The sequence below is a fragment of the Orycteropus afer genome, unplaced genomic scaffold (genome assembly GCF_000298275.1).
Source record: "Orycteropus afer afer isolate SDZICR_OR568_19922 unplaced genomic scaffold, OryAfe1.0 scaffold01142, whole genome shotgun sequence".
Lineage (NCBI taxonomy): Eukaryota > Metazoa > Chordata > Mammalia > Tubulidentata > Orycteropodidae > Orycteropus > Orycteropus afer.
In genome coordinates this window covers 177,415-190,734 of record NW_006922729.1, presented here as the reverse complement: position 1 = coordinate 190,734, position 13,320 = coordinate 177,415, and positions in this window count along the sequence as shown.

Sequence of the window (13,320 nt, the reverse complement as noted above, 5' to 3'; positions counted from 1 at the left end):
GGCTGCGATGATGGGCTCAAGTATAGCAGGGATTGTGGGGCTGGCGCGGGATCGGGCAGTGTTTCGTTCTGCTGTGCATGGGGTCACTATGAGTCGGAAACGACTCGACGGCACTTAACAACAACAACATAACAAGAACAACAACATAGCTAGTGTATTGAAAAAGATTTTTATTGCTCTTTCTCAGTAGAGGAAATTTCCAGTTTTATCACTTGTCAAAAGCTACAGAGTAATTCTTTCTTGGATGTAACTTATTTCTTGACCATACTCTGATAAATGCAAAAGTGTTTTGCCCCCACAGGCATAGTGCTCATAGTGCTTACAGTTTACAGATTTCTTTCATATAGTAAAATCCTTGGAGGTAGATCAAATAGAAATCGTTCTTACTGATCTGAAAACATTTATATTCATATTTAAAACATTTGTACACATGTACATTTTAGGCAGTATTCTGGACTCAGTAATTGCTGTCAATCTATGAAAAAAAAGGACATTGAGTAAATGATTACAATATACTCTATGGGAAGGGATGGGAGGGGAGGAAACCTTGCTAGATAGCTAGAAACGAGTATTGATTTAGGTGAAGGAAAGGGCAATATACCAAAACTGAGTGATCACCACAGTGGCATTGAGGAAGAGAAAGAAATAGGCATTTATCTACAGATGAATAGATGGGTGGACAGGTTGAATGATCAGCTATGTCCAGGCAGGGGGTGTGTGTGCCCACATCCATATAAATGGTTGGCAGATGATATTTCTACATGCATATTTGTATGTGCTGTAAGAATGTTGGATAGAGCTGACAAGAGACAAGGTTGTAGTGGTTTCTTGGCCATAGCCAGCTACCCTGAAGGAGTGAGTAGTCAGACCTGTGGGCTTGGAACCATGGTCACAGTGGACATCAACCTCTTGGCATAACATACCACACAAAAATTTTGTTTGATGAGTAGAGAATGGGCTTTTAAAAGTTTATTAGCAACCCTCTAGATGCAACAATGAGTCTTTCCTCCTTGGATCAAAGAAGAATGAGGAAAACCAAAGATACATGAAAACTATTAGTCCAAGGGTAGACCATGCTGTCCTCAGCCTATATGACCATGAGGCCAGAAGAACTAGATTGTGCCTGGCTACCACTTTCAACTACTCAAATGGGGATTGGTACAGGAGATCCTGGATAGAGTGAGAGAACAATGTAGAACAAAATTCAAAGTCATAAAAAGAGACCAGTTTTGCTGGTCTGATAGAGCCTGGCGAGACCCATGAGACTATGGCCCCTATTTACCCTTCAAGTCTGGAACTGAACTCACTCCTTGGCTTCCAGCCAAACAAAAGACAAGCATATGAGCTGAACATTTACATCAGGTAGATACACTTCTTGGAGAGATCAATCATGGAAGAACAGAAAGGCAGTGTTTGCACAGCTCAAAGGGTGTGGAGCACATGAGAGGGAAGAACACAGGGAAGAGGTAACTACAGGGAGGAAATGGGAAGACAGCTGTTACATGGTAGGGAATTGTAGTCAATGCCATGACACAAAATATGTATGAACTGCTGTATAGAAAATGCATTTGTTCTGTAAACTTTCATCCAAATCGCACTAAAAATAAATAACTCTGTGACACACATGGTGACAATATAAATGGTGCTATGAATAAGTATAGGAGGAGCTCTGGTGGCATAGTGCCTAAGGCATTTGACTGCTAACCAGAAGGCTGGTGGTTCAAATCCACCAACCACTCCTCGCAAGGAAGGTTGGAATCCGGCTCCAAGGCAGTGGGTTGTGTTTTTATGAACAAGTATAATAAGGAATGAATTTTAGGTTGAGTGATTAAGGAAAGACTGAGTAACGGACATTGAAGGTGAGACCTGATTTTTTAAAATATGGGCATCACCAGCTTGGATATTTCGTATAAAGTTTTGCCTTTGAAAAAGTGTGTAGGGTGAGGGGAGAACAAGGACTCAGTACCACAAAGCACTAGTATATAAGACAAAAAGCAAAGACACAACAAAAGAGATAGATAACATGTTAGATAAGAAAGAATATGATATCAATGGGAATAAGCAGGGAGTCGTACAGCATAAGAAAACATTGAAAGACCATATTACTAAAATCTGAAAAGTGTCCATCTGATTAAATTCACAGAAAATGTTAAAATGATGAACACACAGCAACCTATAAAATAATCTTAAAAAAATTCTGGGAGGTATGTATTTCTACTATAAATATTTCCTTAATGTTATATCTTATCTATCCTGAGATTTTAAAAAAATAAAATTTCCTTTAAATTTAATTCAGCATGCTAGTAACCTGAATGGCACTCTGGTAGTGTAGTGCCTAAGGCACTTGACTGCTAACCAGAAGGCTGGCAGTTCAAACCCACCAGCCACTCCTCAGAAGGAAGGTTGAGCAAGCTACTTCCATAGTGTTACTGCCTTGGAAACCCAAGGTGGGATTGCTGTGAGTCGGGCCAACTCAAGGGTACATAACAACAACAGCAACAGTATCCTGAATGATACATTTGGGCAGAAATCTTTAAAATATTTATTTCCATTTTACATAAAATTTTCCTGTTATATGAAATTTATAGGTGCAAAATCTTTTACTGCCATCTGCAGAAAACTTCAGAAATATAAAAATCTACAATGTCTATATTATAAAAAGTGTCTCTTTAAATATAGAACCATACAGAGCAGTTCTATAATAGCCTTGTTTTTTCTTTGTATCAATGATTGATTCTATTGGGCCCATATTTTCCAGAGATATTTTTTATGGAGGTGTCCTTCTGATTCCTACAGAGTGGTTGAGAGTTCCCACCTATGTCTGAACACATCATGTTTTCCTGGTACTTCGTTGCTCTCTTTCTTTTGCTTGAGTATATGGACAAGAAATTTCTTGAGAAAATATGAATGGGAGATATACTGAGTCCTTGCATATCTGAAAATGACTTTATTCTATCCCTGTTGTTGTTGTTGTTGTTGTGTGCCATCGAATTGGACCTGACACATAGCGACCCCTTCTTTGGTTTCCAAGGTAGTATCACTATGGAAGTAGATTGCCCATCTTCCTTCTGAGGAGTGGCTGGTGGGTTTGAACCTCCAGCCTTCTGGTTAGCAGTCAAGTGCCTTAGCCACTATGCCACCAGAGCTCCCCAGATCTTCAATAGACAAGTTTTAAGTATGAAATAACCTGTATTGCTTTAAGCCACTGACATCGGGGGCTTGCCTATTAGTACACCATAGTCTGCTGATCTGATACAATGTGTTTGCTATGTTTTCATTGTTGTGAGCACTAGATCCAGCACTTTTAACAAGACTTAATATCCTTCAGCTCTGAGATGGTTCATCTGATTTATTTATTCAGAAAATTTCTTCCTCCTGATTTACAGTGCTGTTTCTTTGAGAATTTATTAGTGGTGGGCTCCAACCATTGACCTTTTTTTAAAAAAAAAAAATTATCTGCTATATTTCTATATTTTATCATATTACCTTTTTCTTTTTAATTTTCATGTAATTTCTTTATTTCAGTTTTCTACTGACTTTTTTTTCTTTTAATTTGAGAAGCTCTTTTATTCTTTTTGTTTTTTTACATATTGATCTTTGTCACAGAATCAAAAATTTCCTCAATCTCTCTAAGATACTAGAGCCTTTATAAAGCTTTCTGTTATTTTTCAACTCTCTCCATTTTTTGGGGGTATGGTTTTTTTTTCTATGTGTATTTCTTGTAATCTCTATTTTTTCTTTTACCATCTTACTGACTTTTGTTGTATATTGATATCTGAAAATGAGATAATAAGAAAGCCAAAATTGAGGTTGGTAGATGAAAACATCAGATCTGTATTCACACTCTGCAACCTCTTTGCTTTTTTCAACTGTGCTTTGGGTGCAGATTTACAGTGCAAAATTTGTTTTACATTCAACGATTCGTGTCCATTTGATTTCACACCCCAATTACCATCTGCAATCATAACACACTCTCCTCTCCTCCCATCCCTGTGACCGCCATCCTGTACCCTTCTTAAGTATGCACCCCTATCTGTCCAGCTTTCCCTTCATGTGACAGGTGCCCCTCACATGCCCCATGTCTGATTGTTCTAAGGGGGTGTATCTCCCTAGAGTAGGTGGGTACATCGCCCTGGGTTGGGTGTTCTGTATGTAAGTCTTTCTACGGTTGGGCTGAGATCTGATCCTTGGGAGTGAGTCCGATCCCAAGCCCATAGGGTATCCTGGGACCATCGTCTTGGGGGTCCCATCAGACTCCATCTGACTAGTAATTCTGGTCATTTTTGTTTTTTAATTTTGTTCCACATTTATCCTCCCACTCTATCAAGGATCTCCAGTTTTGATCCCTTCCTGAGTAGTTGGCATTGGTACCCAGGCACCACCTAGTTCTTCTGGTCTCGAGGTCCATCATATCCTTGGACTAATTGTTTCCAATTACCTTTGATTTTCTTCACTCTTCTTTGCTTCAGATGAGAGGAGACCAATAGTTGCATCTTAAATGACCACTCAAAAGCTTTTAAGACCCCACTCGCTACTCATGAAAGTAGGTTGTGGGACAAGAATTTTCTGTGCTATGCTGTGCCAATTGAGCTTGGTGTCCCCAAATACCATGTCCCTAAGTCAGCAGGTCTGGTGATTCTCTCTGCCAAGGTGTTTGGTTGTCTCTGAGAGATTACTTTAATTCTGTCTTCTGTTACTTCTGCAATGAGTGTGGCTAACTTTGTATTACCGTTATCTATGCAAGACTGTCTTCAGATAAATCTATCTTTCGTCTAGGGTGCATTCCTATTTGCCAACCCCCATCTGATCTTCCCAGTTGTCTATGCATTTATCTATACCTTGGTGTTTGGTGTTAGTGGTAATGCAGTACTGTGTACATACTAGTATTTGCCTCTGTTGTCTACATTTTATGTACATGTTTCAGTGACCTTCCTTTTCCCAATGTCATTATGCTGGTCCTTTTACCCAAATCAACATGTGACCCCAAACTAGTCTGAAATTTTCCCTCCCTTTCTCTCCCATTCCTTGTAACCTACAAACTGAGTTCCCTTCCTTAAGTAAACCTTTCTTTGACTTTTTAAAGTAATGGGCTCATACAATATGTGTCCTTCTGTGATTGACTTATTTCACTCAGCATAATGTCCTCCAAATTCATCCACATTGTGAGATGATTCACATATTCTTCATTATTCTTTAATACAGCATAATTATTCCATTGTGTGAATGTACCATAATTTGGTTATCCATTCATCTGTTGATGGGCATTTAGGTTGTTTCCATCTCTTTTCTATAAGAAATTGTGCTGTGATGAACATGGGTGTGCATATGTCTGTTCGTGTTCTGTCTCTCACCTCTTTAGGATATATTCCTAGTAATGGAATTGCTGGATCAAATGATATTTCAATTTTCAGTTTTTTAAGGAACCACCATACCATTCTCCACAGTGGTTGTACCATTTTCTAGTCTCACCCTCAGGGTATGAGAGTTCCAATCTCTGCAACCTCACCAGCATTTGTTATTTTCTGTCTTGTTAAATTTGCTATTATTGCTGGGGCAAAATAGTATCTCATCATTGTTTTGATTTGAAACTCTCTAATGGCTAAAGATCACGAGCATTTCCTCATGTGTTTGTTGGTCACCAATATATGATCTTTAGTGAAGTGTATGTTCATGTCCCTTGCCCATTTTTTAATTGGATTGTTTATCTTTTGGGTGTTGAGGTGTTGAAGTTTTGTATAAATTTTGGAGAAAGTCCTTTTTTATATATGTCATAGCCAAATAATTTTTCCCAATCTGTAGGTTCTCTTTTTATCCCTTTAGAGAACTCTTTCAATGCACATAAAAATTTAATTTTTAAAAGGTTCCAGTCATCCAGCTTCTCTTCCACTGCCTGTGCATTTTGGGTTATACTTCACAGATTATTTATGCCATAAACTAGGGCCCCTAGATTTGCCCACATTTTATCTTTGATGAGCTTTATAGTTTTGGGTTCTACATTTAAGACTTTGATCCAACTTGAGTTTGTTTTTGTATATGGGGTGAGGTGTGGGTCTTCTTTCATATTTCTGCAAGTGGATATCCAATTTTGCCAGCACCATTTTTTAAAGAGGCTATCTCTCCCCCATTTAATGGGTTTCAGTCCTTTGTCAAAGATCAGCTATTCACATATGGATGGGTCTATATCTGGGTTTTCAATTCTGTTCCATTAGTCTATCTGTCTGTCATTGTACCTATACCATGCTAACTTAATTATTGTGTCTGTATAATACATTTTGAGATCAGGGAGTGTGAGACTCACTTTGTTTTTCTTCTTCAGCTGTGCTTTGCTTATCTGAGGTCTCTTTCCTTTCCATATGAAGTTAAAGCCAAAAAACAACCCAACTCACTGATGTCAAGTCAGATCTGACTCATAATGACCCCTCCTTGGGTTCCAAGGTGGTATCACTATGGGAGTAGATTGTCCAACCTTCTTTCCAAGGAGTGGCTGGTGGGTTTCAACCGCTAGCCTTCTGGTTAACAGTCAAATGCCTTAGGCACAACATCAGTCCTTAAAAATTGCCGATAGTATCTGGATCAGGATTGCATTGAATGTGTAGATTGCTTTGGGTAATATTGACATTTTCACAATATTTAGTCTTCCTATCCATGAACAAGGTAGATTCTTCCTTTTGTGTAGATCTCTTGTAGTTTCTTATAGTAGTGTTTTGTACTTTTCTTTGTATGGGTCTTTTGTGTCTCTGGTAAGATTTATTCCTAGATATTTTATCATTTTGATAGCTGTTGTAAATGGTATTGTTTTTCTTATTTCCTTTAGAGGTCTCTTTGTTGATGTCAATGAGTCCAACTGATTTTTATATGTTGACCTTGTATCCTGTCACTTTTCTATACCTATTGGCTCCAGTAATTTTTTTGCTGAGTCTTCTGAGTTACATATATAGGATCATACCATCCACAAATAGAGATAGTTTTACTTCCTCTTTGCCAATTTGGATGTCTTTTATTTGTCTTTCTTACATTATTGCCCTGGCTAGAACTTCCAATACAATGTTAAATAGAAGTGGTAAATGGAGGGAATCCTTGTCTGGTTCTCATTCCCAAGGGGAACGTTCTGGGCCTTTCTCTGTTAACAAGGTTAGCTGTTGGCTTTACATATATGCCCTTTATTATATTGAGGAATTTCCCTTCCATCCTTCGTTTGCTGAGAGTTCTGAGCAGTAATGACTGTTGAATTTTATTGAATGCCTTTTCTGCATCAATTGATATTATTGCATGGTTCTTTTCTTTTCTTTATATGGCGGGTTGCATTGATTGTTTTTCTGATGTTGAAACATCCTTGCATACCTGGTATGAATCCCAGTTGGTCATGATGTATTATTTTTTTTGATATGCTACTGGATTCTGTTGGCTAGGATTTTGTTGAAGATTTTTACATCTATATTCATGAGTGATATTAATTTGTACTTTTCCTTTTTAATGGTGTCTTTCCTTGCTTTTGGGAACAGTGTTATTCTTGTTTCATAAAATGAATTTGGAAGTATTCCATCTTTTTCTATGTTCTGGAATAGTTTGAGTACTACAGGTGTCAACTCTTCCCCAAATATTTGGTAGAATTCCAGTGAAGTCATCTGGGCCAGTACTTTTTCTTGTGGGAAGTTTTTTTATGACTTTCTCAATTTGTTCTTCTGTTATGGATCTGCTCAAGTATTCTGTTTCCAACTGGGATAGTTTAGGTAGGTTTTGTCTTTCTAGAAAATTGGCCATCTCTTCTAGGTTCTCAAATCTGTTGGAGTACAGTTCTTCATAATATTGTTATTGTCTTTTTATTTCAGTGGGTTCTGTTGTGATGTTGTCTTTTTTGTTTATTATTCGTGTTATTTGCATCTTCTCTTTCTTTTCCTTTTTAGATTTGCTGGTGGTTTGTCAATTTTGTTCATCTTTTTGAAGAACCAGCTTCTTGTTTTGTTGATTTTCTTTACTTTTTTTTTGTTTTCTGTTTCATTTATTTCTGCTCTGATCTATTGTATTTCCTTACTTCAGGATACTGTATGCTTCTTTTTTTGCTCTTTTTTCATTGTTGAAGTTATTGTGTCAGAGTGCTGATTTTGTTTCTTTACTCTTTTTTGATTATGTATTTATTGCTGTAAATTGACCTCTGAGTACTGCTTTTGCCATGTCCCAATGTCCCATAGGTTTTGGTAAGATGTTTCTTCATTCTCATTTGTTTCTAAGAGTTTTTTTTTTTTTTTTTTCCCGCACCTTGTTTCTTCTGTTTCTTTGGCCAGTTTTAGTCTCCTCTTTTGTCATTCCACTGTGTTGTCTAAGTCTGTAATTTTAGTGTTCATCTTCCGGATTTCTAACTGCTATTTTTGTATGAGTTCTAATTGTGTATTTATCTTGTTATTTTGTTCCTGAATGATTTTCCTGAATTTTTCCAGGGTACTGTTTATCTTCTCCTTGATTCTATTTGTAGTTTTCTTGAGCTCTTGTAGAGTCCAATATCCATATCTTCTGAATTCCTTCTCAGATAATTCTATTGGCTGTTATTCTTGCATGGTAGATAATTCTTTAGCCTGGGGTTTTATTTCTATTGTCTTATAATTTTTTTTTTTTTATTGTTGTTCTTGTTTGATTTGAGGTTGTCTGTTGTTTCCTATACATTTTGAAGTTGTTGTTCATAACTGTTAGTTATGTATTGATTTGTTTCACCCTGATTTTATGCTTAACTACATTTGAAAGTGTGAAGCAGGTATACTTTTTTGGTTATTAATTAGTCTGTACTAGGTGCTCTCCAGTTCCCTTTCTGTTGGTGGAATCACTGGTGGAGATGTGAATGCAGGTCTCTGTTCATCATGAAGGGGATTTGCAGTTGGGATGAGCAGATGTTGTGGTGGCTTCATGTGTTCCTTCTATTTGATGAGGCAGGGGAGAGGGGAAAAAAGAGAAAGAAAGGAAGAAATAAGATAAGCACCAGTAGCAATTCCCCATTTTCTGTGTTTGGTTGAGGTGCTGCTGGCTCAGGCAGTTTGGTTTGTGTCTTCCTGCAACTGCTACTAACGATGACATCTTGCTGTCTATCACAGACCCACAGTTCAAAATCAACAGAGACCCCAATAGGTAGAGGTCCCCTACTTTTGACTTGGATTAGGAAGCCTCAAAAACTCTGTATCCTGGTCCTTTCTGTGTTAAAAAGTGGTTGTAAAAAAGCTGAATCCCAGCCCGCTGCTGTGAGCTCGCGCTGGGGCTCTCTTCATACTGAGCGAGTTTCCTCCTTTCCCCCACTCCTTTCTGAACTCTGCAGCAGACCAAGCCAAGGGGAGTTTGAACAGTTTCCCAGTAAGGTTGTCTACTCACTTAGCTCAGTTCCCAAGTCCTCCATCAGAAACTCCTGGTGTGGGTATTCCGAGCTCCCACTGCCTCTGTGGGTTGTTCTGTGGTGTTTTATTTATTTATTTATTTTTCCTTTCTCTATCTCTCCACCAATCTTTTCTGTGTTACTAATGAGTCTCCCATCCCTGTCTCTCAGTCTCTCTGCTGGCTAGGCAGATTTGTTTATTTTTCCAGTTGTTTAATCTGCTCTTTTTCTCTACCTCTACCAAATCTGGTACCCTATCGTCTCCCTAGTTGCTTACAACTCCAGTATCACTGTTTCTATCTGCTATACCTAGTTATTCAAGAATTAAGATGCTAGAGGGAACAAATACGTGGGCTACAAGTGTGGTGCCATCTTCCTTTCCCTACAACCTCCTCTAGGATAAGTAGATGAACTGTTGCTGCTCCTGTCAAATGTCAATCCATAAACTACCTTTCTTACGTTCCCAGAGACAGTTCTTGCAATTATTCCCTCTCCTGATTCTCTCCTGAATTATTCATTACTCACTCTTTCCTAGACCATCCCTTTAAGAAAAAATAAAAAAAAATAAAAACAAACTCCCATTTCGCATATCCCCATCTAGGTTTCTCTGCCCTCATATCTGTGTTCCTATATCCTATCTTAAAAAAAAAAAAAAAAAAAATTACTGATATAGTCCCTTCCTTCACTTCCTCTGATACTTGATTCACTCCTTAACCAAGTCCAGTTGATTTCTGTACTCTTCACCTGTAAAAATTCTCTAGCTAAAGTTGTAAAGGAGAACAAAGATGTCAAATTCAATTTCATATTTCTGTTTTCATTTTTCAGTACTTTCCAAGACACTTGGCCATTCTTGACTTTATGACATAATATCTTCCTTTACATTTCTTGCTATTATACTCTGTAAATTCTACTCCCCTTCTCTGAGAAACATTGCATGTTATTCTTGAACCTTGTTAGAATAATGAAGATTAAAGTCCTGTAAAGATATCTAGTTAATTTCTTAACAAAATTTCTCAAATTACATGACCAAACAGTATTTGAAAGGGGAGGGAAACAATTCACACATTTATTAATAAGTGATATAGCATTCTATTCTGTAGAACACTGGTTTGATGTAGGGAGAGCTACAGACATTGTCCACCACCAGTGAAAATTTTCAGAACAGTTAGAAAGTACTTCTTTGTTAATGATTAGTTATGGAATAACTGATCATATCAGATCTTTTTTTTATGGACTGCTAAGCCTCATTAAACACAAACATAATTCCAGTTGGAGAAAGGAAAAGACAAGTTCCATATGTATTCATGTGAGTAATTTTATTTTCTTCCGCCTCTAAACATTTACTGAACAAAGACGTGGGGTTGTGGGGGTAACTTATCCCAAACACTTGAAATCCTGGCATTTTGAAATTTAAAAGCCAGCAATTCTATAAAGGTAAGATTAATATTTTTTTTTTTTAGAATCTAGGCATAGGAATTATTGTTTGCGTCTTGCAGGTTAAGGAAATTAATACAGACTTCTATTCTTCATGGAAGGGGAAGATTATGTACTATTTCTGTAAGATTGAATTTGTCTATATAACTATTTACATGAGTGTATAATGAGTTTATACCATCATCTATCTATGTAATTTTAAATGGGTATACTATGGACTACAACAAAAGTATTTCTTAGAAACATTTCCTAAACTTAAGTGCTATATGCTAGCATCCTGTATTGAAGATAAAAATTACTCTTTTTAATGTATATTTTTTATATATGCATTTGAAATTATTAAAAATCAGTAATTGCTTACATGTAGACATATGAGAAGGATGTAGTAGGAAAGGATATATTTGGTATTAATACCCCATATTCTCAATAAAACCAGAGCTATATATATATATATATATATATTTAATTGAAAACTTAATTGAAAAACTGCACAGAATACAGAATGGCTTTGTTTTTTCTAATCCATTTAAGAAGATAATATGTTAGATGATGGTGATGCACAGGATCATTCATCAAAATATTATTTTCAAAATATTTTCCATGAAACACAAAACATTTTTCAGGGAGACATTAGTAAGTGCAGTATGGAAAAGGACTATAAAGTCAAATCACTCCATACTTTGTCCCTCTTTTAACACATTTTGGAACTTTGTCAAAATAATAAATACCAGATTCTTCTAAACACGTCTGGTTAATTTTCTTTACTGAGTTTCTCAAACTATATGAGCAAAGAACAATTGCTTGTTAAAAGTGATAAAAGCTACATTTTTTAATTACAAATAGAACATATACTGATAATATCTTGGCTTCAATTCATCAAAAAATTACAAAAAATAAAAATGGTTTTCACTCCATTTCCAATAAGGATATATATCTTATTACCTATGTTATGAGTCCTATCTGCAGCCTAACTATTGTTTAAGTCAAAAGCATTTGCTAAATTCTGTGAAAAGCCAAAGGATTTTCATTTGCCTTCTTTGCAATACAAGAGGATTTCCTCTGGTCATGCCAGACCTAGCTGCAAGGTACAATCTATTACATTTAGGTGATGCTGGAGGCTTGTACCAGGGAAATTAGTACTTAAGTGTAAAGGGAGACCCCATTGCCAAAGTCTTACCCCTAACCCAGAGCTTAGGTCCAAGAGGATCAGGTATATTTTTATTCATCTCTAGAATCTTTCCAGTCCCCACCACTTAGCAGTTTTTGGTCCAGTCTTGGAAGAGGAAGAAAGTTTAAATTAAATAATTTTTATATCACAACTAAATGATAATTTAGAATGCAAGAACAAATATTCTTGGTAGTTATTCTTCACAAGGATGGTACTTGAAGCACTGAATGTTCTTCTTTCCAGCTTGCATAAGGGAGTGTGAATAGGTAAGATGTATAGACAAGGAAAAGCAGATGACTTAATACCCTGTGCATCACCATCATCTAACATATTACCTTCTTAAATGGATTATAAAAAACAAAGCCATCCTGTATCCTGTGCAGTTTTTCAATGAAAAAAAAAAAAAAGTAAAAATAGTGTTTATTAAGTAGAAACTAAAATTCTATTGAATGGTATTCACCTTTTCCAAAAATGTTTTTCCTCTTCTTTAAAGTATTCGTATCACTGTCTAATAGAGATAATTTCTCAGACCTTAGAATTCTCCCTAAGAAAAATTCAGTCATTTATAATTTAGATCATGATTAGTTGTATTTTTTCATTATTTATTCCAATGGAAAAAGTTTATTATCTTTAATATTCCTTTACTCTATTTGAAGATTTTTTTTGTTGCTGTTACGTATTTCCCTTACTAAGTAATAGGAGGCAAAGAATGAAGTATTATGTCAGTTTTTATACGGTTAATAGAGGAAAAAAAAAGTGTATTTTTGTTAACTCTTTATCTGTGATGAGCATAAAACTTATTTCACGGGTAATAGGATTTTCTATTATTTTTCTTTTCATGAAACTAATGTTATTTCAAGTAAAGCTTACATTTTATATAGATGTATTTAGGTGTTTAGCTATGGACAAAATAATAAAAGAAAAATTAATACAGCTTTGGGTTACATTAATTAAATTTACTAAGTTGAAAAAGAAAATCAGATCTCTGAGATAAACTTCAGCTGTATAGTGTTTAATACAGACTAATTCTTCTTATTCATCAATAGATTGTTAGGAGAATGTTTCTGTCTTCTAGGCAAGTTCTTAAGTAGAAATATGTTGTTGTTGTTGTTGTTATGTGCTGTCGAGTCGGCCCTGACTCATAGTGACCCCCTCATTGGGTTTCTGAGACTGTATCACTACAGAAGTAGGATTGCCCAACCTTCCTTTCGAGGAGTGGCTGGTGGGTTTGAACTGCCATCCTTCTGTTTAACAGTCAAATTCTTTAGGCACTGCGCCACCAGAGCTCCCATGCTCATCATGCTAGTGATATTTATTTTAATAAACTGATAAAACATGACAATACTTCTGGTAAATAAACTGAGAA